The sequence below is a fragment of the Paramormyrops kingsleyae genome, chromosome 24 (assembly GCF_048594095.1).
Source record: "Paramormyrops kingsleyae isolate MSU_618 chromosome 24, PKINGS_0.4, whole genome shotgun sequence".
NCBI lineage: Eukaryota > Metazoa > Chordata > Actinopteri > Osteoglossiformes > Mormyridae > Paramormyrops > Paramormyrops kingsleyae.
In genome coordinates, this window is record NC_132820.1 from 7,004,871 (window position 1) to 7,025,799 (window position 20,929).

Here is a 20,929-nt window from a genome sequence, read left to right on the forward strand (position 1 = left end):
TTCGGAGGACAACTTTATTTTACATTACATTCAAGAGTAAAGATTGTGGCCGCTCCGAACTCACCAGTACCGTGGAAAAGGAGAAAAACAGGGGGGGTACAAAAACAACAGCGTAACAATAACAGACATCAATCACCATGGGGAGAGAGAAAAGAAAAAAAAAAAAAAGGTATACAGAAATAATAACACTAATAATGTAGGCGGGATGGAAAAAAGATGAAGTATAGGGGAATACAGAATACAAACAACCATAAGAAACATAACACTCATCAAACAACAAGAATTATAACAACATCAGTGATACTAATAATAATTAATACAAATCGGTATTATATATATGTAGCATACACACACGTAATCGTACCGTTATATATGTATATTTCAATTCCTAAATCTATAACATACCCTAAAAAGTCATAATAATAATGATATTGATCACTCAACCAGTCTTGTATGCATGTGCAAGTGTAGGTGTGACCTGATTTGTCATTGGATGTGCTGGCATTTAATGCCGTCAGGGGAGGCGGCAGCACCCCCCCCCCCCCAGGCCCAAGGCGAAGGCAGGAGAACCAGGCAACCGAGGCCACCCTACTGCCCCCCCGGCACAAGGGCCCACAGCCACGCATCCCAGAGACAACCACCCGCCCAACCCGAGAGGGAGCCCGCGAGGGACTAAGGGGGCGCCAACCCCCGCACAGGGAGGCCCGCAGAGGGAGGACGGGCGGCGAGCCCCCCAGCCCCACCCGCAACCACCCCACCGGGGCAGGCGGGTCCAGGGCCGAAGGGCCCCACCCACCGGGACCACCCCCCCCACCCCCCGGCGGACGGCCCCCCACACACCGGGGGAGCCCCAGCCCGTCCCCCGGGAGGACGGGCCGCCGCCCACCGCAGCGACCCGGCACGCCTCCCCCCCAACACTGCAGGATGATCCAAGGGGGGCCCATACAAAGAGCCCCCCCCCCACCCGGGAGCGGACCCGCGGCGACCGGGGAGCGGCAGACACCCCGCCCAGCCCAGACCGAACCCCCCAATCCGCCTAGCAGGGCCCAGAGCGTCCCAAGATTCCCCGGACCGCCCGCCAGGGCCCCACCACGGCGCAGCAGAGCCAAGCACCACCCGGCCCGCGGCCCAAGAGAGGAGGCCGCCCATACCCGCCAGGGCCACCCGAACCCCCCCATGATGGGTCTTCCCCCCGGCGGGCCACCCCACCAGCACAGGGCCAGAGACAGAGAGTTAGGGGGGGCCCCTCAGCCCCCATCCCCTCCCTGACCCATGTTGGTGTGAAGTGTGCATGTACATGTGTGAGAGAGTTGTGTGTTTATGTCTACAATGCATTAAAATTAGTGGGTGCAGTTCGGGTATGAGGGCCCCACCACTGGCAGATGGCAGAGTCCCCCATCCCCCTCCCCGCACCCCCAAGGCCCTAATGTAATATGGACTGCGTATATGACTAAGGTGCAAAAAGTGGGCGAGCAGTTGAGGCATGGGCACCCCACCGCTGGCAGACGGCAGAGCCCCACCTGCCTCAACCCACCTCCTCAGCCCTAGTGTCATGTGGTGTCTAACATGTAAGTAAAAATTGAGGGGCAGTGTCTCGGCGCACCTCCCCACCGCCCCTCAAGGCCCTAGTGTTGTGTGAAATGTGGTGTTGGACCCAGGGGAGCAATAAGGGCGTGCCAGGAGTGGGCCCCCCCCGGCACCGGGGCCAGATCCCCGACTGGCCCCGATTAGTCCCCATCCCTGACCCCGCACAGCCGGCAGGGACGGCCAACCGAGGTGTTCAGGGGCGGCACAGGCAGCCCAGCAGCAGGGAACGCCCCCCCCCCCCCAGGCGCAGACCGGGAGAGACCCACCCCACCACGCCCGATGAGACCCCAGCTAGCGGCCAAGGACGGGACAACCCCAGACCCCCCCGGCAAACGGGGAGCCGGACCAGCCAGGCGGGGTGACCCCCGCCCCCCGGCCACCCCAGGCCCCCCCCCAGGCGAGGCAGAGGCTCCCCCCACCGCCCCCCCCAAACCACCCCACAGCGCCCGAGGGCCCCGCGCCGGAATCGCCAACGGCAGACAACGACCCGCCCCCACCAGGCAACGGGCCCGGGCAGACCAGGCCCCCCCCAGCATGCGGGCGACCACCCGCCCGGGAGCCGGAGCAGCGGCCCCAGCAGATAGAGCCCACGCCCCCAAACCCACGCACCCCAGCGCAGCGGCCCAGGCGGAACCCAGAGGCCCCACCCCCCGATCCCCCCCTTCGCTTTATTAAATAAAATGCATCGTATGATATCATGCCCTGTTCTTGTTCAGTTTCGAACTGCATGCCGTTTGTGCCTGAGCTTCCACGACTGTTAAAACGGACGTAAAATGGAGGCATGCCTTAGAATCTGGGTTTACGGTCAGAAGCGTTCCCCGAGGGTTACCTAATGTTGTACCTTTGAGGGAGGTACTTGACCTGACCTCCTTGAGTAAACACCCACACAAAGTATACTTTTTTTTTTAATGTAGTCCCCTAGCTAAGCTCCTAAAATAGTTTAACGAATTAGCCTGTACCTGGGGAATCATTATTAGAAATAACTCCAGGGCAGTGATGCTCTTGTAAGGAATTAAATGTGGGATCTATGTAGCTGGAGAGCATCCTTACGTGAAACGGCTGCATGTCTTGCAGGAGTGACAAACCGAGTGTGGTAGGTGAATGGCTTTTGGGGCCCTATCATTCCTGCATGATATCAAGCACTCAGTGTTAAAAGGCATATCCCAAAAACACAAAGTTCACAGGGAATTTTGAAACCCTTGCTACTGTCCTCGGCAGTTCCCGCTTTTGAGTTACCAGTCCTCTTGAAAGGAGTCGCCGCTATTACACATAGTCCTCGCTTACATTTTTAAAAGTGCCTGAAGACGCTGATGCGTTTTTAATGGGTAACTTAGAAATTCTCTAAGTATGAATAATATCTGCAGTTGGGTGTCCTGTAGCTTGGCGAGTCTGACAGCAGTAACAGTGATTAAGGGAAAACGATCTTCTTCAGCTGGCGAAACTAGTATTCATTCTGGCTGATTAATTGGAAGACCTTTCCCATATTGTAAGCTGAATGTATCTTAAACATTAATGAGATTCAAAAGTACACAAAATACTATAGGTTCAGCAGAACTGACTGTCTGGAACAGATTGTAGCAACTCGAAAATCTTCTAATCTTCTCTTGGGGTATTTTTTTGGCCCGTTGCTCTTGTGAGTGCCATGGATCTGATTATTTTATTATTATTATTTTATTTTCTTGTACCGTCGCTGGTGGGGGAAGGTTACCCTAATTAGTCAAAGGTCTGCCTTGCCCACACCGGGCATGAGGCGTAATTCTGAAAGATGCCCAGTCCGGATTTATCACCATTGAAGTTACGGATCAACCAGGAGTCTGCAGAGTCGCTGTGGGCTCAGGTCAGTACAGTGGAGTCCCCTGACAGGGAGGATAGCCTTCATTAATGCCGCCTGCACGTTTGCTTTCAGCAATGTTTGAGATTTTGAGATTCAAACTCACTGTCAATTCGCCTAACAGCTGTTTGCTAATGAATTATAAAGCGGGGCATTTAGTATTTTTAACTGCTGTTTCTGTATACAGACGTCATACTAAAATATTAGTTTCCTTTTCTTTTTTAGCGGTAATTGCGTTTCATAATCACGCATTTATAGTAATGTGTGATTTTAAAAAAAAATCAATCGCCCATTCTCCCAAGGAGTGTATTTGTTTTTACAAAATTATGGTAAGGAAGATGTGCGTCTGCTTGCTATTTCCGGAAAAAGATTATCCATCCATCTCAGACAGCACATGGGGTCAAGGGGCGGTGACCTACAACCGTAAGGGGGGGGGGGGTCCGCAAAGGGCTGGTGTGTATGCAGGTTTTTGGGGCAACCTTTAGGTCAGCTGTTCAAAATCCAGTTGTGAGGACTCTTCATCCAATCAGTCCTCTAATTAGTAATCTAATTAGGGAGTTGCAGCGAAAACACGCAAACACAGCGGCCCTTTCTGTGTGACACGCCCGCCCCTGCCGCAGAGGACGCCGATGCGTCGCGTCCCTCTTGGATTCGCTTATCCAGTGCGCATCGTGTACGAGGTGTCACGAGTTGAAATATAATGCAATTAAAAGTAAAGCTTTCGAATTTCTGTTCGAAAATATTTTTGTTGTAACGTGACAAAGTCATTAGGACCCCAGCTGTTAAAACAGGTAAGGTGGCTGTTAATTATGTGCTAGTTTCTGATCCCGCACTCCACTGCAATCAGCTTGTTCTTCTTAAAATGTATGCTCTCCTTTGCAAAAGCAAAAAAAAAAAGACATAAACGATAAACGCAATGCAATCTGCTTGTCCTACAATAATTAACCGGCGTATGCCCTGTTTGTGTCCGTTTGCAGGACAGACTCCGGTTTCCTCATTACAATAAACTCTTAACTGTAAGGAAGGAAAGATATATTTATTTTGCTCCCTTGATAAAGCATGTTCCCTGTGTGTTGAGACCTCGATAAATTAAGAAACGCACAACACCACAGCTTCACCAGTCTGTCAGTTAGTCTGAGTTGGCCGTGCGTTTGACGCCGTTTTTATCATTCCTCTGTGCCACAGTGGAAATAGGACAGCAGATGGCAGCATGTATCTTTATACGTAAAATCTATCCATCTATCAGCCCAGTAGCGGCTGGTGCATAATCACATAACTTGCGCTGTGAATTTGGAGGAACAGAAATAAGGATCGCGGTGCAGGACTGTCAGTATTTCAAAGCAGATTGAGTCCGATTGGTATCACCTGTGTTTTTTCTTTTCTTTCTTTTACATCATCTCGTACACACACGCTGTTTCTGGGCGCACGTGTTTTAATGCGAGCGGTGCTTTGAATTTTCGCTGTTTTAATACTTTTGCCATAAACATTGACTGCCACTCTCTGAAAGTCACCAGGAATCTGGATATATTGCCTATAAATTCAGTGTTTAACCTCCAAGACCGTAAAAGACTTCATAAATACTGTTTTGGCTTTGAATTAGAAATTGACTCCCGCTGTTTTTAATGTCTTAGTTCTCGGGGATTGTGGATTTGTGCCGGAGTTGATGCTCTTGTCAGATGCTTGGGTAACTTAGAGCGTTAAACGGCTTTGAGCCATCTCGCTTTTCACCGTTTTTTGGTCACTAATTACTCTTTATTGTCTTGTATTCATTGGGCTGTTGACTACAGCATTAGTTGAGGGGTTTAAGCGCGAAATATAGGGAGGATAGAACAAAACTGGGGCGGCGGGAGGGTCAATGAGCCGTGGGCAGATTGCCGTCTTTCTGAGTTTGACTTTGCACAAGCTTCGGAAACACCGAAACTCCAGGCTGTGCTTTTAATTGAGCAAATCTGCTGCGAGTACATTTGTGAAAATTTCCCTTTGAAAATAATAGGTTAATAAGCACCTTTTCCTCCACATCATATTACTAATAACTATTGTTAATAGGAATGAAATATACGACTTTGTGTGCGTCTGTGGGTTTCAGCTTGGCCGCCTTATGTGAATATGAAAAATATGCGAACTTTGACTCCCCTTGGTGATGGAAACAAGCCAGTGTGAAAAACAGGCTGAATTTAGGAGGAGCTACTTGCGCCATTAATCCCCCCCCCCCAAGCCCAAACTAACACTGGTCTAGGGGTTCATTGTATTTATGAGTCCAAGGTTTGAATTATAAAACAATAGGCAATATTATTTGCATGCTGTCTGTGCCTGTGTGGGATGTAGGACCTGTGTGGTCAAGAATTGAATATATGTGACAAAGCTTTTTTAGTAGTTTTTTTTCCCCACTAATGGTATTAACTAAAAACGACACAATTGCACCTCAGTCCTAATTTCACAGTCTGAGGCAGTATTCGGAGGAGAGGACATTATACATGCCTGAGGAGAGCAAGTTCAAACCTCTGTAGATGTTTAAAAGTAGCTGACAGTGAAAATAGCCCCTAACACTAACCTCGTTCTTGAAAGAGGAACAGACACTCCAGGCCATACGGACACCTCCGCCTTGCATTGAACAGTAATATTTATTTGCTTACTTGACTTAATTCCAAAGAGACATTTAGTTCCAACCATGCAGGGCAACTTAACTGGTTCGATTCAGGCTACCTACCTCTAGGGCTACCAGGCAAGTTCATGTTCTTAACTGCTTCTCTGGTCCCTCGAGTCCGTGAAAGATCTCACTTACCGAGTGTCTAAAAGCCCAGTAATCTGTGTATCCCAGAAAACAACTCCAGCTGGGTGTGTCAACCATCCCAGGGTTCGAAAACGAGATCTCCTGCTTACTAGATGATGTTTAATTATTGGAGGCCACACTGCAATTTTTTTCCCCATGTATCCGAAACAGTCTTGGTGTTCTGTCCGTTTCGGGCTGTAGCCACGAGTCTTATGACCCGAACTTGTAGGATGGGACCGTAATTGGGTCAGTGGCTATTAAAAATGGACAGTGAGCATTATGGCGGTGTTCATGAAGAGGTGTCTATTGAACAGAAGTAAGCTCTTATATCTGCTGTGGCCGGGGGGGGTATTGAAGGTTATCATCACTGAACTTGTAGAGGAAGAGTGTGGTCTCACTTTGCTGAAGGTTAGCTGTAAAAGGAGTGGGGTGTCGTGCGCAGTGAGACACATGGCCAAGGTTGAGGACCTGGTCGCGGCAAATGGATAGCCGATTCCCAGCATGCCTTGCTCTCGCGGCCTGCCCCTCTGTGCCCTCGCCTCACTCTGCAGCCTCCCCACCACCAGGGGGCCGCGAGGTTCTTATTTTACGAGCCCAGTGGGGGCGATGCTGCTTTATAGCCTTCCTTTAGCTGCGTCCTTCACACCCGGAGCGGGCTTGTCCCGCTCTGGCTGCAGATCCGCTAACGCTAAGCACCATCGCCGGCTAGCGCTAAAGAGAGCATTAGCGGTAGCACTGTAAAACCCAGCCTCTTGTCACCTGTGAAAGTCATTTGAGTGCTAATGGCCCTCGGATTTACGTGGGGAAGCCTTGGGATGACATCAGGCGCTCCGGGCTTGCTGGGAGAGCTGTTCAGCGGTCAGGGGTATGACACTGATGGTCGTGTTTCTGCTTCGTGGCTCGTAACGGTCTCTCCGAAGGAGATTGGGAGCGTCTACATTGGAACCCTGTTCTGAATAGTCTTCTGCTCTGGTCTCATGACTCAACTGGAGTACATACCTAGCCCCTGATCCTTCATAAAAGTGATATGTTCGAATATTATTTTTATACTCAACAGCAGGATATGCGTTTTCCTATCTGTGTTTGTTATATATTGACTTATTGGATTCACATCTGCCTGTCCATCTTCTATAATGCCAAGAGGTGAGGCGGAGGACCCCACCAATAGGGTGCCATTCCAGGGGTCCTATTTACATGTTTTATACACTTTGGAATACGTAGCCGCTTACTCGTATATCTATGATTCTATAAGCGCATGCATTATAAATGAGTTTGGGTATTATTATTTACACTTCGGCCATCGAGACACTTGGGACGGAGCGAGCGGGTGTCTCCGGGGACCCGGAGGCGGGGAAAGCGGGACGCCGGCAAATCGAGTTAATTCTGCCGACGCGCGACGACGGCATCAGCAAACCGGGCAAACAGGTGCTGGCGCGCGCAGATCCGCGGCGTCCGCTGCGCGCGTAATCGCATATCGTCCTCCCATCTCCCAGTCTGTATGCGTTTGGAGAGACTGAAATATTCATTAGATCCTCTTTAATAGCTTTTTATTTAAACATATCGGCACATTGTGAGATATATATATTTCTTTTTTTTTTTTTTTTTTACAGCTTTGGAAATCCTGTAGTTTGGTTTATTTTTGTTTTAGTGCTGTTCCTGCTGTTTTTTTTATTATTATTATTATTATTATTATTATTATTATTATTATTATTATTATTATTAATAATAACTGGCGCAGTGTCCCTTAAGCTAACATATTTCCTTACCCCCCAGTAAAAACAGACACTCCAGAAGGGCCAGTAGAGCCCAGTGTTGCTGCACACAGGTTTTGTCGGACGCTGCAGAAAGCGTCCTCCTCGCGTGCGTCCTGAGAGGTCTTGCAGCACCCAGCCCCCCCCCCGTTCCTCCCTCGGTTACCGTCTGGTGCGGGGGCAGCCCGGCTGGCGAGGTCTCTCTTCACGCCAACCCCCAGTGCTGCCCACGCCCCTGGTGCAGCGGGTACCTCTGAGCCAGAGACTGGGTAACAAATCGACCGGTGAGGGAACAAGATAAAGGTCCGTCTCCCAGCTGGAGTTATCTGTGGATGTCATCCTCCTCCGGCAGAATTAACGCAAAGTGTGTGTTCTAATATTTTACTTGGTGTTGTAGAATAATATACTTTGAGGCTGTAGTTGGCTATATCAGTTCGTTTACATTAGGGTGTTACTGTACATTACTGCCACCTTGTGCAGGGTGTCCTCATGCCCGGGGGTGTCCCCCCCCTCCCCCCCCGGCTCATGCTCTGGGGTCTGCCCCACTCTGCCCCCGACCTCATGCCTGGGGGCTTCCCTGGTTGGGATCCCAGTCTCTGGTCTGTTTTTGCCTGGTTTATGAAAGGAATTGGGGGGGGGGGAAATCTGTTATGTTTGAAAATGATCATGATGATGGAGGAAATGTATTATGAGTTGTGATTTGTGTCTGTTTACTTTGCGCTACATCAGCTTGAATGTATAATTGTTTGGAAAAAGATCAGTAAATGTATGCACCTTCTAGATGAATTTGTATTCTTAAATTTTGTTGTTTTTTTTCACAGAAAACTTTCAATAACTGTAATTTTAAACCTCTCCAAAAGTCTCCTGAAAGCGGAGCATTTTGCGGCGAGCCATTAAATAATCGAGAAGCTTTATGCAGGAAACTGGTAGATGGCGGCACTGAAATCACGTGCACGCCCGGTCACTGTGAGCTTCTGCTGGTATTGTAATGGCTATTTACTTTAAAAGAAAATGGTTTTTAAAATTCTGGGATGCTTTTCCGCCAGAGCTGGATGCCATCTCCTGCCTCAAAATCGATATGGTCTCTGATAAACATCTGCAGATGGCCAGTGTGCTGTGGTATGAGGGGGGGGGGGGGGGGATTGTTACTCCTCTCAGTATCGCCACCGGGCCGCAGGGACTGTCCCTTTGTGTTGTCCCTTAATGGCACCTCCACATTGAATTGGCAGGGTGTCCTGTTTCTGGTAAATGTTGATGGAAAAATTAAAAATAATAATAGAAAATGTGATTTAAAAAAAATAATAAAAAATCTCCTCACCAGCTGTTTCTGCTGGAGCCGCACAGATATTGTGATGAACGTTCACTCTGCCTGGCTGCTAAATGATGACCTGCTGGTAACAGCACTGACCACAAGACTGGTATCCATAGGTCATGAAACCGGAGTTAATATTGGTTTGCGTTTCTGTGTCTTTTGTAAACTGTTTGTGCCTCGACAGGTTGGGCTGCTGTATCTGGCCAGACGGTTGTGGGTTCAAAAATTACGATCAGCACCATTGGACCCTTCAGCAAGGCCCTTAAACCCCAAACTGTTCTAGGGACTGTCTCTCCAAACTAACGCTATGTCACTTTGGATAAAGGGATCTGCTTGTAGGAGTGCAGTGTGGTTGAGCCGGTGACCTTATCAGCTGTTTGGACTTCATCTTTCTGGCCGAGACGTCTCTAAGGTGTTTATTGGCTAATCTCGCCTGAGTGCCGGACACGGCCTGCCTGCTAGGTCACTCCATTTGGAAAAAGCTTTGACCACCCGTTACCTCCTTGTGAATGGCATACGGTGGGGTGCCATTGTGTACTGCCAGCCCCTTCCCCCCCACCCCCCCCACCCCGATCTGTCAGGGACCTTGTTGTCTCTCTTGAAGGACCGATCGACACAAGCAAGACAGCAGATGGTCCGTTCGACCTCCTGACCCGTCACGCCACGTCCAACCCTGCCAGAGTGACAGCGGGAGCCAAGGACGCGACTCGCTGAGCCAAAGCGCAGCTTTTTGTTCTAGAGGCGATTAGAGGCGATTAACGTATTTCCCTCCGGACGTGCGGCCCAAGCAAGCGCGTCGTTCTGTGGGAGATCGCTCTCCGTAGCGATGGGCCCCCACGAGGAAGCAGCAGGGGCCGCGGCCCGGGGGCTGACGAGACGGCGGTACGCCGCTTCCAGGTGCCGGAGAGCCACCCGGCGTGTTTGCGGCTCCGCGGCGGCGTCCTTCGCGTCCCGCAAGCAGAAACGTAATTAATGCAGGACATTCCTCATTAAGCGCGAGCTGGTGCTCAGACGGGGAGCGACAGGCCTTATGAGGCGAGAGCTAGTGAGGTGTAATTTACAGGAGGATGGGCCTGTAAAGCAGGCCGCGGGGGAGGGAGGGGGGGGGTAGCAGCAAGGGGCCAGACGCCAGTGCCTTTCGCTCGCTAAATTACCCAGTGGTCCCTGAGGACAATGAACACTGCTCCGACAGACTCCCCGAAATCCCATAAAAACATCTCTGTCCCTTGGTTGCACACATGCTGGTTAAAAAACGTCCCTGACGCAAGACCCAGTAAGAGAATTTTTAATGAGTCGAATTGGGGGGGACGGAGGGCACAATCGCCTGGTTAGCGGCATGGCCCCCTCGCCGCCGATGGATACTGACTGGCTCTCTGCACAGGGAGACCCGCTTCCGGCACGTTCCCCGAGCCGTGTCACACTCCAGCTGTCCCCAATCGCGCAGTGTCAATAACATTAGCCTGTGCTGATAAGGGATCCGGCTTCAGTTAAACAGAATTATCTGGCGTGTCTGAGTGTCTGTTATTAGCAAGACGGGCAGGGAAGGTGACAAGGACTAGGTAAATATTTGAGTGGTCTTCATCAAGGAAGTTCCGGATTGTTCTGAACTGGACCTGTTTTGACTCCTTGTGGCCTGCTATCAAAGGCTTAGCACAAGTCTTTATCTGTATATCGAAAGTACAGCTGTTTTACTGTATTTCTTGCACCAAATGGGCTGGGGTGGGGGTGGGGGGGGGGCTGGGGGTAATTGCCTTTATTTATAAACCAATAATATCCCAGCGCGCTGTCCTCTGGGAAACGTTGCTTCAGAACCAGTTTGCCCCATTAGCCGAAAACAGAAAGCCCGAGTTTTTGCGCTTTTCCCCGCCACTTACTCTTCCTGCCGCATTGCGCCCGCATGTAGAATGCGACGTCGCATTAAAATGACTTGCGTGGGGAAATTACTTCAGCCAAGAAGCCCGCTTGACCTTTTATGCAGCTACTGCCCATGTGTTCCTGCATTCAGACGTGACACAGTTCTGCTAACAGAAAAACGTTTTCTGGGGGGGAGGGGGGCAAATAGGATGATTGATGGCTCTTTTAATGGCTGGACGGGCCACGCTTGACGTGTGGGTTTATTTATTTATTTTTCCTGCCACTCCTTTCCCGTAAAGGGCCCGAATCCATGTGGGGAGGGGCAATCCGCATCGATAACACAATGGCGTTTTCCCAACCCAAGTAACGTCACTGGGAAGTGGAATGAAACTGATGAAAAATGTTTCTCCATTAGGCTTCTCTTCAGAGTCTTTAACTGCCGAAACCTGTCAGCTCCGATTTGTCCCATTTGTGCGGCCGGCGGTGGCCGGTTTTAAAAGGGATGAGGGGGCCAGGCCTCCCCCATGAAAAATACAGTCCCGCATTCATACTTACAAATCCAATTGCGTGTGTTTACCATTAGTCAGCCTGTCAACTTCGATTCGCTTTCAGCCTTCTGTAATGTAAGTGAACGTGTGCACTAACGCGGTGAGGGCGAGGCTTTCCGGCAATGCTTTACCCACAATGCCCCGCGCGTGCTCCACATGCGCACAGCTACCTGGTCAACGATAACGAACAGCATGGTCTAAACTATTATTGAAATGCAGCATCCCCGTTGGCTATGTATGAGAAGTTTGAGTCAGTATTGAGTCTTTAGAAGTGATAATGATCGAGTGAAGACACACCTGACTGAACCGCAATATTTAAGAACATTTGAGTTTTCAGGTTTCACCGTCAGCTGGCACGCCATCCTAGGTAGCTAACAAGCTGCTGCGTGTCAAGCAGTGATTAGAGTTATGAAGGAAATGTTGTAGATCAAGTGATTACAGACTAGAGCATGACAATGCGTAATGATGGGGATTCTGCTAGTTTGAATTAGCAGCTGTTTTGTTTATTAGTGAATGGCTGACAGAAATATTGGTCCGCACAGCAAACGGAAGTCGACGTGAAGTGATAGGGAGCCGGGGCTCTGGTCAGGCGTAGGCCACGCCGTTCATTAGCCACTTGATTCTCGGCTCTGTCATTGCCGATTGAAGGGTCCCAAAACTACCATCAAAGTAAGGTGTAGAGATCAGAGCAAACATGCTGGAAAAACATGAAAATGAGTCATCAGGGTGTTTAGTCAGGGAGAGTTTGTTTGACATGCCTGGTAGGACGATGAACCTTAAAATAGCCTGAATGTGTGCAGCAGGATAACATGAAGCACTTCACAGCGTGGGATGGATGAGCAGCTGAAGTATAATGAGACCCTCTCTAACCTGCTCCTCTGCTGCGTTTTCCTACCGTGAATGGTTCGATGGTGGGGGTGGCCCCCTCTCCAGGCAGGATACCAGAGGGACGCACGCCCGTCTCACCCTGGGCCAGACCCTGCGCAGACACTCGGAAACGAGCGGAATATCAATTAACTGGCGAAGCTGGTCTCCGTATTCAGTCAGGGTGACAGGCAGGCGATCTTCATGAGGTCTTCACCGTGCTACGGAAAGCCCAGGGACAGCCTGGAAGGTGGATATGAATAACGGGGGAGGTGGGCAGGACGTCCCGATTTTTGTTCACCAGTTGGCCTTCCTTGGACCACTTTCTGTAGGTTCTGACCACTGCATACTGGGAACACCCCACAAGACCTGCCGTTTTGGAGATACTCTGACCCAATTGTCTAACCATCACAATTTGGTCCTTGTCAAAGTTGCTCAGATCCTTATGTTTGCCCATTTTTCATGCTTCCGACACATCAGCTTCAAGAACTGACTCCACTTAAAGACATGGACCGATTTGTTGGTACCGTTCCACAAAAAAACACAGCTGTCTCTGAAATAACTTGAAACTGACAAAAGTTTAATGGCATCACTTATTGACTATTTCATATTTAACACAAATCAGACTTTGCTTTTGATTATTGGTCCAGTTGAATATTTTATATAATTAAACAAATGAAAATGGCACAGACAAAAAAGATGGTGCCCTCAATATTTTGTTGGCACCACGTTTTGCAGTAATCACTGCCACCAAGCGATCTCCGTGCTTCACAATTAGACGTCTGCACAACAGGTAGTCTGGCCCACTCTTCCTGAGCAAACTGCTCAAGCTGTCTCAGGTCTGAAGGGTGGTGTCTCCACACTGCAATTTTTAGGTCTTTCCATAGATAATCAATAGGATTAAGATCTGGGCTCATGGAGGGCCATTTAAGAATAGTATAATGTTTTTTTTTTTCTCTCAGCCATTCCTGAGTGCTTTTAGCTGTATGTTTTGGGTCATTATCCTGTTGGAGGACCCATGACCTGCGACTGAGGCTGAGCTTTCTGACACTGGGCAGTATGTTTCACTCCAGGATGCCTTTGTAGTCTTGAGACTCTTTTTCTACCATCCACACTATCTTTCTGATCAACCTGGGTTGCATTTCCTCTTGTGTCCACATCCTGGGAGGTTGGCTACAGTCCCATGAACCTTATAATGTTTATTAATATTGGCAGTTGTGGTCACAGGAACGTGAAGCTGCTTGGAGATGCTCTTATAGCCTTTACCTTTAACATGGTTATCTGTAATCTCCTTTCTGAGCTCCTCACACAGCTCTCTCCTCTGCTGTCTCTGGTCCATGTTCAGTGTGCTGCACACAATGATACCAAACAACACAGTAGCATGTTCTTCCCCTTTAAATAGGCTGAATGGTTGATGAAAAGCTTGAAGGCACCTGTGATACTAATTAAGGTTAAACACTTAGTTTGAAACATGACAATAATGCAAAGATAAATAGTCTCTCTAGGGGCACCAACAAATCTGTCCATGCTATTTTAGCATATCTTTGTAAAATAACAAAATAACATTTCTTTTCACAATTTTATTGGTTTACTCTATCACAGACTAAAGGCATTGTGTTTAATTGAATCACTATTCAGGAGAAATGAAGCATTGTTTCAGTGAGCTGTAGGGGTACCAACAAACTTGTCCATGTCTGTATATAATTGCACCATTGACAGGTGCCATTGTAAAAAGATGATCAATGTTATTCACTACACCTGTCAGTGGGTTTAATGTTATGGCTGATTGGTGTATGTCTCAAAGGATGAGAAATGCGGGGATATTCCACAGTATCTGTACTCATACTTGGGCAAATGAAAAATAAAGCAGCTCTTCATCTCCAAATCGGTGCAAAAGGGCAAATTGAAAATGAAGCACTGCTTGTCATGCTACCCTCCTTTACTCTGGGGTGGTGGGTAGGAGTTTTCAGGCTCCCGAAGTGTGAAGGACAGAATGGGGTGCAGATACTGCTGGCACTCCCCAAGACACAGTGATTCCTTGGTCCTTCAGACTCTCTGTATGCCTGGACGCACTAAATATCTCACGCCTGCAGGAAGGTGTGGTCAGACATCCAGCCCGGCCTACCGTGCATCACCTCACGAGCCTGTCAATCGTGCCGTTCCTTCAAGAAGCCCTTTGCGGCGCTTGATTTATGCCTACCGCGCTGACGTTTTCAAGAAGCCCTTTGCGGTGCTTGATTTACGCCTATCGCGCTGACGTTTTCAAGAAGCACTTTGTGGTGCTTGATTTACACTTACCTCATGTTGTGTGACAAAGTTGACAAGTTTTCCATGTTTGTTCTACATCGTTAGGCTACATCGCATTGCCTAGTTACAGATTGGTAGCTAGTTGGATGGACAGTTTGCTAGCTGATGAAAACAGGAGTAGCAGTTAAACGACGACATACCACCACACCTATCCCACAGTAGAATTTTTGTCTATTTATTGAGGGGTATTAGTGTATCTGGCAGAACCCCTAAAAAAAATAACATAGCTCTGGAATTGTACTGGTATACAAACTAACTATTTTTTTTTTACTCAACTGACGTAAGTGGGCTGGTTTTGATGTCCAACCTCATCATCGGCAAGTCACAGCGAAAGGGTTCTCATACCCACTGACTGCCCCCACCGAAAACGGCCAAGTCGGCCGTCGTCCCAAATGGACCCCAGGGAGGCGACGGCGAAACCAGGATTGGCGTCGTGATTCTAAAAGGTGCCGAACCGCGTCGGAGCGGCGATGCCGCAGCATCACGGGGGCCTCATGAATTTTAACAGCATGGGTTGTGTTTTTCTGTAGATACTGCAAAGTTGGAAGAACGGCACAGCTAGCTGCGTGATTTTATGCATGTGGAACATCTTTGCTTTCAATGAATATATCAGGAAGAAATGGATTAGGTACAAGTGGAGGTAAAACCCCACCCTAGAAAGGATAAGCAGAATCTGAAGTGCCAAAGCTAGCTATATTCTGCAGTGTGTGTAAATATTGCAAAACCCATGGAATATATTTAAAGTTTAGCAAAGGTAATATTGCACCTTAAAGGCGTAATTTGACACTGTTGACTTGTTATGGAAACCGGAACCAAAGCGGGTTTCTGGTTCTGTTCTTGAGGAGTGCCACGTGTGTGCTACCCTGGCAGGGCTTGGCCGTGTTGATGTGTGACTTACCGTCATTCAGAGCCATCTGGACCGGGAAGACGTGCGTGATGTTTTGTCAATCATCCGCTGAGCCCTAATGCATTCCGGAGCAACGTCGGGGAGCTGAAACTCTCCTCCTCTGACCAACTGGAGATTAATGTCCCTTAACATCTGATTGTGTTTGTCAGTTTCCTTCACTTGAATTTTAAACTCGACCTTTCGTACTCCAAGGAGTTTTTCCTCTGGCCTTCAATGTTAAACGCTTATGATGTGTGCAAAAGTATCGGAAATGTATCCGGGAACCAACCCTTTCCCCATTTTTCTGTGAGATGTAGCAAATATGGGCTTCTGTCAACGTGTGTGGTCCGGTCCCCCCTAGGGTCTCTCGATATTACAGCCCAATCACAGGTCAGCATGTCATCATACCTTGTTGGAGTTACCACATATATCTCGTCACTCTTCGAGGTGTTTCTGCCTCCCTGATTTCCACTTCAGTCTAAAGCTATGCTTTCCAATCCGGTCCTCAGGGACCCACAGACAGTCCATGTTTTTGCTCCCTCCCAGCTCAATGGCTGACAGCAGTAGTACATTGGGTCCTGGTTGGCAGGGAGCTGGAAGGGAGCAAAAACATGTACCATCTGTGGCTCTCCAAGGACCAAGTTGGGAAACGGTGATCAAGGACTTCAAGAATTTTACATTTTTGAAAATCATGGTAGGGCATAGTCTTACGCATGAAATCCCCTAAAGCATTACTAAAATTAATGGTGGTCAAAGGGTGTATGATTAGTGATTATGTAATAATCATGATTATTTTGCATGGTTGTTCTTGAACACCCGCCGAACATCTGACAGACTGAATTTTTGGCTAGGTGCTTCACTCAGTATCACTGAGCTGGAGGCCAGGATTGATGTTCACAATCAGCGTAATTAAATGTGTAGTCATGGAGATGAGGCTCATTTACTACTGCTGTGGTTATTGGGTCTGAATATCAGTACTGCAGTAGAACTGGACCGCTAGCAGTCTGCTTTACGAAATGGACCTGCGTAGGCTTTGGGTTATTGGTTTTGGTGAATGGATTGATGCCAAATTGGTGGATCAGGCCGATTGAGCAAAGAATGAAACTTTGCATGGTGACTGAGGAAATTAACCAGGTGATGCTGAGTGACCCAAGTCTCACCAGCATCCTGGTGGTACCAGTATATGGGTTGAAGTGGAACTGGATAAATTTTAATGGGAGTAGGGACATAGAGTTCAAGCAGGGTCAGCCCAGGAGGAATATGCTGGGTCCTGTTTAGAGAATGTATCTGAGAAGTTCTACCTCGTGCATTAAATTAGTGTTTCCATGTTACCTTTTAAGCTGGGCCTCGTGTAGTAATTTGCATATAAAAGCAGTGATAGAAAACAGTAGCCCTGTTATAGCCCTGCTGTTTTAGACGAGTGGAAGATCAGGACACGATTTTGTGTCCCGCAGTGGGAGATTTCTGGAGATACTGACGTCTTAGCAGACCACAGCTGGAGCTTGAGGAGGTCACCCTGGAATGGATTTCGGGTCTTGAAGTTTGCGAGTTACTGTGGGGGTGGGCTGGGGTTGTGTGAAACCCGGACGAGCGATACGCACTGTGAGCAGCATCCTGCTGACTTGAGAGCCAGAGGAGGAGCTGGAAATTAATGCAGTGCTGCAGTTAAGTGGTGTCTGCCAAAAAACGAAAATGCAGTGAACTCTGTTTACAGAAACTTCAAGATTTGTGTGACATCATCTCGAAATCCTTCAGTTTGTTTAAATTCTTTTTTTTTTGGTCTTATGCTAACCAGACATCCATTAATATGCTTTCGGATACAGCAGTGTTTTATTTCATGGGGCTGAGGCCGTTAATGTTTACAGCATTTCTTTATTCTGCAAATTTGGATTTTGATTGGCCATATGCAGTTCAAGTCGTTCAGTTATTTACAGACAGAAAGGGAGAGTGCTCTGCATTCTGAAAGACTTGCCCAGAAGGGGACGTCTTTTAAAACAAAATGAAGAGGGATGCTGGTCTTTTGCGGGGGGGGGGGGGGGGGGGTTTGGGAGTGAATTTGGGGATGTACATAAATGGTAGATGACTGGCTCATGAACTCTCTCTTCATAAATATGAATGGTCCTTCTGGAAGGCTTTTTGGTGTGTGTGTGTGTGTGTGTGTGTGTGTGTGTGTGTGTGTGTGTGTGAGAAAGAGAGAGAGATAAGCATTGCTTTGACCCTGTAGAAGGCAGGCTAGCACATCTTGTCTTTTCACATCTGGTCCCAGAGTGGATGTGCCCATCAGATCTTCTCTGCCCTGTATGCCGGGTTATGTCCCACCTTCCCCAGCGTAACACCAGTAATGTGCAGGCTCGCAGTCAGGTCCCGAAAGCTGCCTTGCTGTCAAACTGACGACACTTGAGCGACTGGGGCATCCTTACAACTGCCCCCCATTCCTCTCTGGGACTTCGTCACGTCTCCCTGCCTCATTAGTTTCTGCGGCGGTTATTAATAATACTTATACATGGCAACTGCGATTAAAAAGTGTTAATATATATTTTGTTTGTTTATTATGAATCGCTCCATAGTGGAGAATGTTTATAACAAAATTGTGGTAAAACCGACATAATGGTTTTACTGATTTTCGAGTCCTGTCCTACAGATTGGCTCATTTGCATAACCACATAAATGATGAACATGCTTTAGATTTTTGATGAGGGGAAATAACTTAAAATTCCCCGATTAATGATCAGATAGTATATTTTGTCTGTATTTGAAATCTGTATTTTGAGTGAAGCAGGACCCAGCGCAGCCCTGTCAATAACTTCGACTTTAAAATCTTTAGGAAGTAGCCTAAATGCGGAGGTACATATGCAATCATCATGAAATGTATTCATCGTTTCTTTTGAGTTTCCATTATCACCAGTATATGGATTTAGATACTTTTAAGCGTCCTTATCTAAACAGGAAAGAACCAGCGACGGTCCTCCTATTTCACCGTCAAATACGGTAGTAGAAATTCAATATCGCAAACTCTGGGTGCTTTTTAATGTTCCCTGACACTTGAAGTGTGTCCAAAGCAAAACGGGCAGATTCTCCGGCGACCCCGAAAGGCGCTGCTCGGCCGTACCTGGGTAAAGGGGTGGGGGGAGCCGGGAGCGGAGCGCCTTCATGCGGCTTACCGAGCCCCACACCGCTATTACATGCCGATTATGTGCTGGTTCGTGTGTTTCTCACAGCGCTTTATCTCCTGTAACTTAGAAGCGGCCAGTGATCCACATAAAGGATAAGGCAGCGTGTCCTCCCGTCTAGCCGCCATTTCTGCGTATCTCGCAGGGCGCTTTTCCCTGACGCCGACCGGCCCCTCTGTCGGTTTCTTTCCCTTTTATTCGATATATAATCAAATACAGGCGCACTAGCTCCGTTCGTGCGGGTTTGTGACATTTTTAGCCTGCTCAGTATGTGACAGATTTCAGTTTTTATCGAATGGATAAAAAGTCTGCTTGTTTGCTGGGCATTATTTAAAACCCGTAGTCAGTTTCTGCAGCGTTTTAACAAAATATGGGTGCAATAATTTCACATTTTAATAGTTGCATGAAAAAAAGCTGTCTGTCCGTAATATTTCTCCTAACCTTGTCAAAGATATTAAGTAGGCTTACGCAGGTTTGTTTGTTATGCAAACTTGTCTCTCTCTATGGAGTTAATTTAGTGCCAAAAGTATCAATCAAAATTTTGAAAACCGCAAGCAAATCATTAAGTATCAGAATGAAAATTTGTATTCCAAATATCAAAAAAGTCAAATAAAATAATTTTATCCTTCTTCTTCTCTAATTTGTTTTGCTTTTGGAATGTTTTTCTTTGCTTTTGGAATTTTTTTCTTTGCTTTTGGATTTTTTTTTTGCTTTTGACTTTTGGCACTGTTTTAACGGGTGGGCGGGCCTTAGCAGCTTACACGTCTATTGGTCAGCTGGAATTTGGAGTGAACACGCCTTTAACCATCTGAGCACGCCCACTCCATGACGCATCAGAACATCGCAACATAGCGAGAAGCTCCGGAGCCAGTTTACAGCATGGAATTGCATCTTTGTAGTTGTATAATAGTGTACTTTTATTAGGAATCGGTGTATGCAACACATATTTCGCGTTCATAAAATGTCACCAACCCATCCAATTCAGTAACTTTCGCTATTCCACCAACGCGCTGACCAGGGAAGTTTCTAGCTAAAGCTTCTAGCTTCCAGCTGAAGTTTGCCTTGATCAGGGGAACCTGGGGGACAATGCACACCCCTTACATTTTCAGAATAACTTTCTCTCTAACAGGTATTAATTCGTGCGCTGTATCCATATTACATGTCATTGAGGCAACACACTAAAGCTTAATGCTAATTACACATAATCAAGCAATTCAGCTGCGGTACATTTGCTTTGTCCCACGGTGCACTGCCTTAATCACACTTTACAACTTATTTATTGATTAATATGTGTTATCTCTATTATATCCATGGGCGTCAGAAGCATTTTGAATGTGAGGGGGGGAGGGGGACGCACTGGCATAAAACTAATATTTTATGTTAAATGTGGGGGGGGGGTCCAAACGAATAATAATGGAATGTGAGGGGGACACGTCCCCTTGAGATTTAATGGCGGCGACGCCCATGATTATATCGGGTATCGACCATATATAATATGGATACAGCGTACTAATTAATAACTTGTCTGAAAATGCAAGAGGTGTGCATTGTCCTCCAGAGTCCACTGATCAAGGCACACTTCATAGGACATGGCTGTCCCATTTTAAAATTGTTTCAGAGCTGTTAACCCCTTATAGTGTGTGTGTTGCTCCATTGCACTTTAAATGGATGCAATATAATAATTAGTAACTATTACAGACAAAAATAATCTGAAAATCCAAGGGGTGTGCATTGTTCCCTGTAGTCCACTGATCAAAGCACACTTCACTAGATGTGTGCCTGTCTTATCTAGTTTTAAAGTTATTAACCCATTCATGTATTATCCCATTGCACATTATACGGATACCTTCGAACATTCAAAAATTAATTAAAAATCGTATGTAAAGCAATCTGGGAAAGAAAGGGGTGTGCAACAGTCGCCATGAGCCCAAAATGCTAAACCACCATGTCATTATAGCTGACAGGGCCTATTATATTAGCTATTAACACGATTTTGCACAAATCACGAAATGGTTTGAAGCGCAAAAATAATCGGTGTGCATCGTTGTC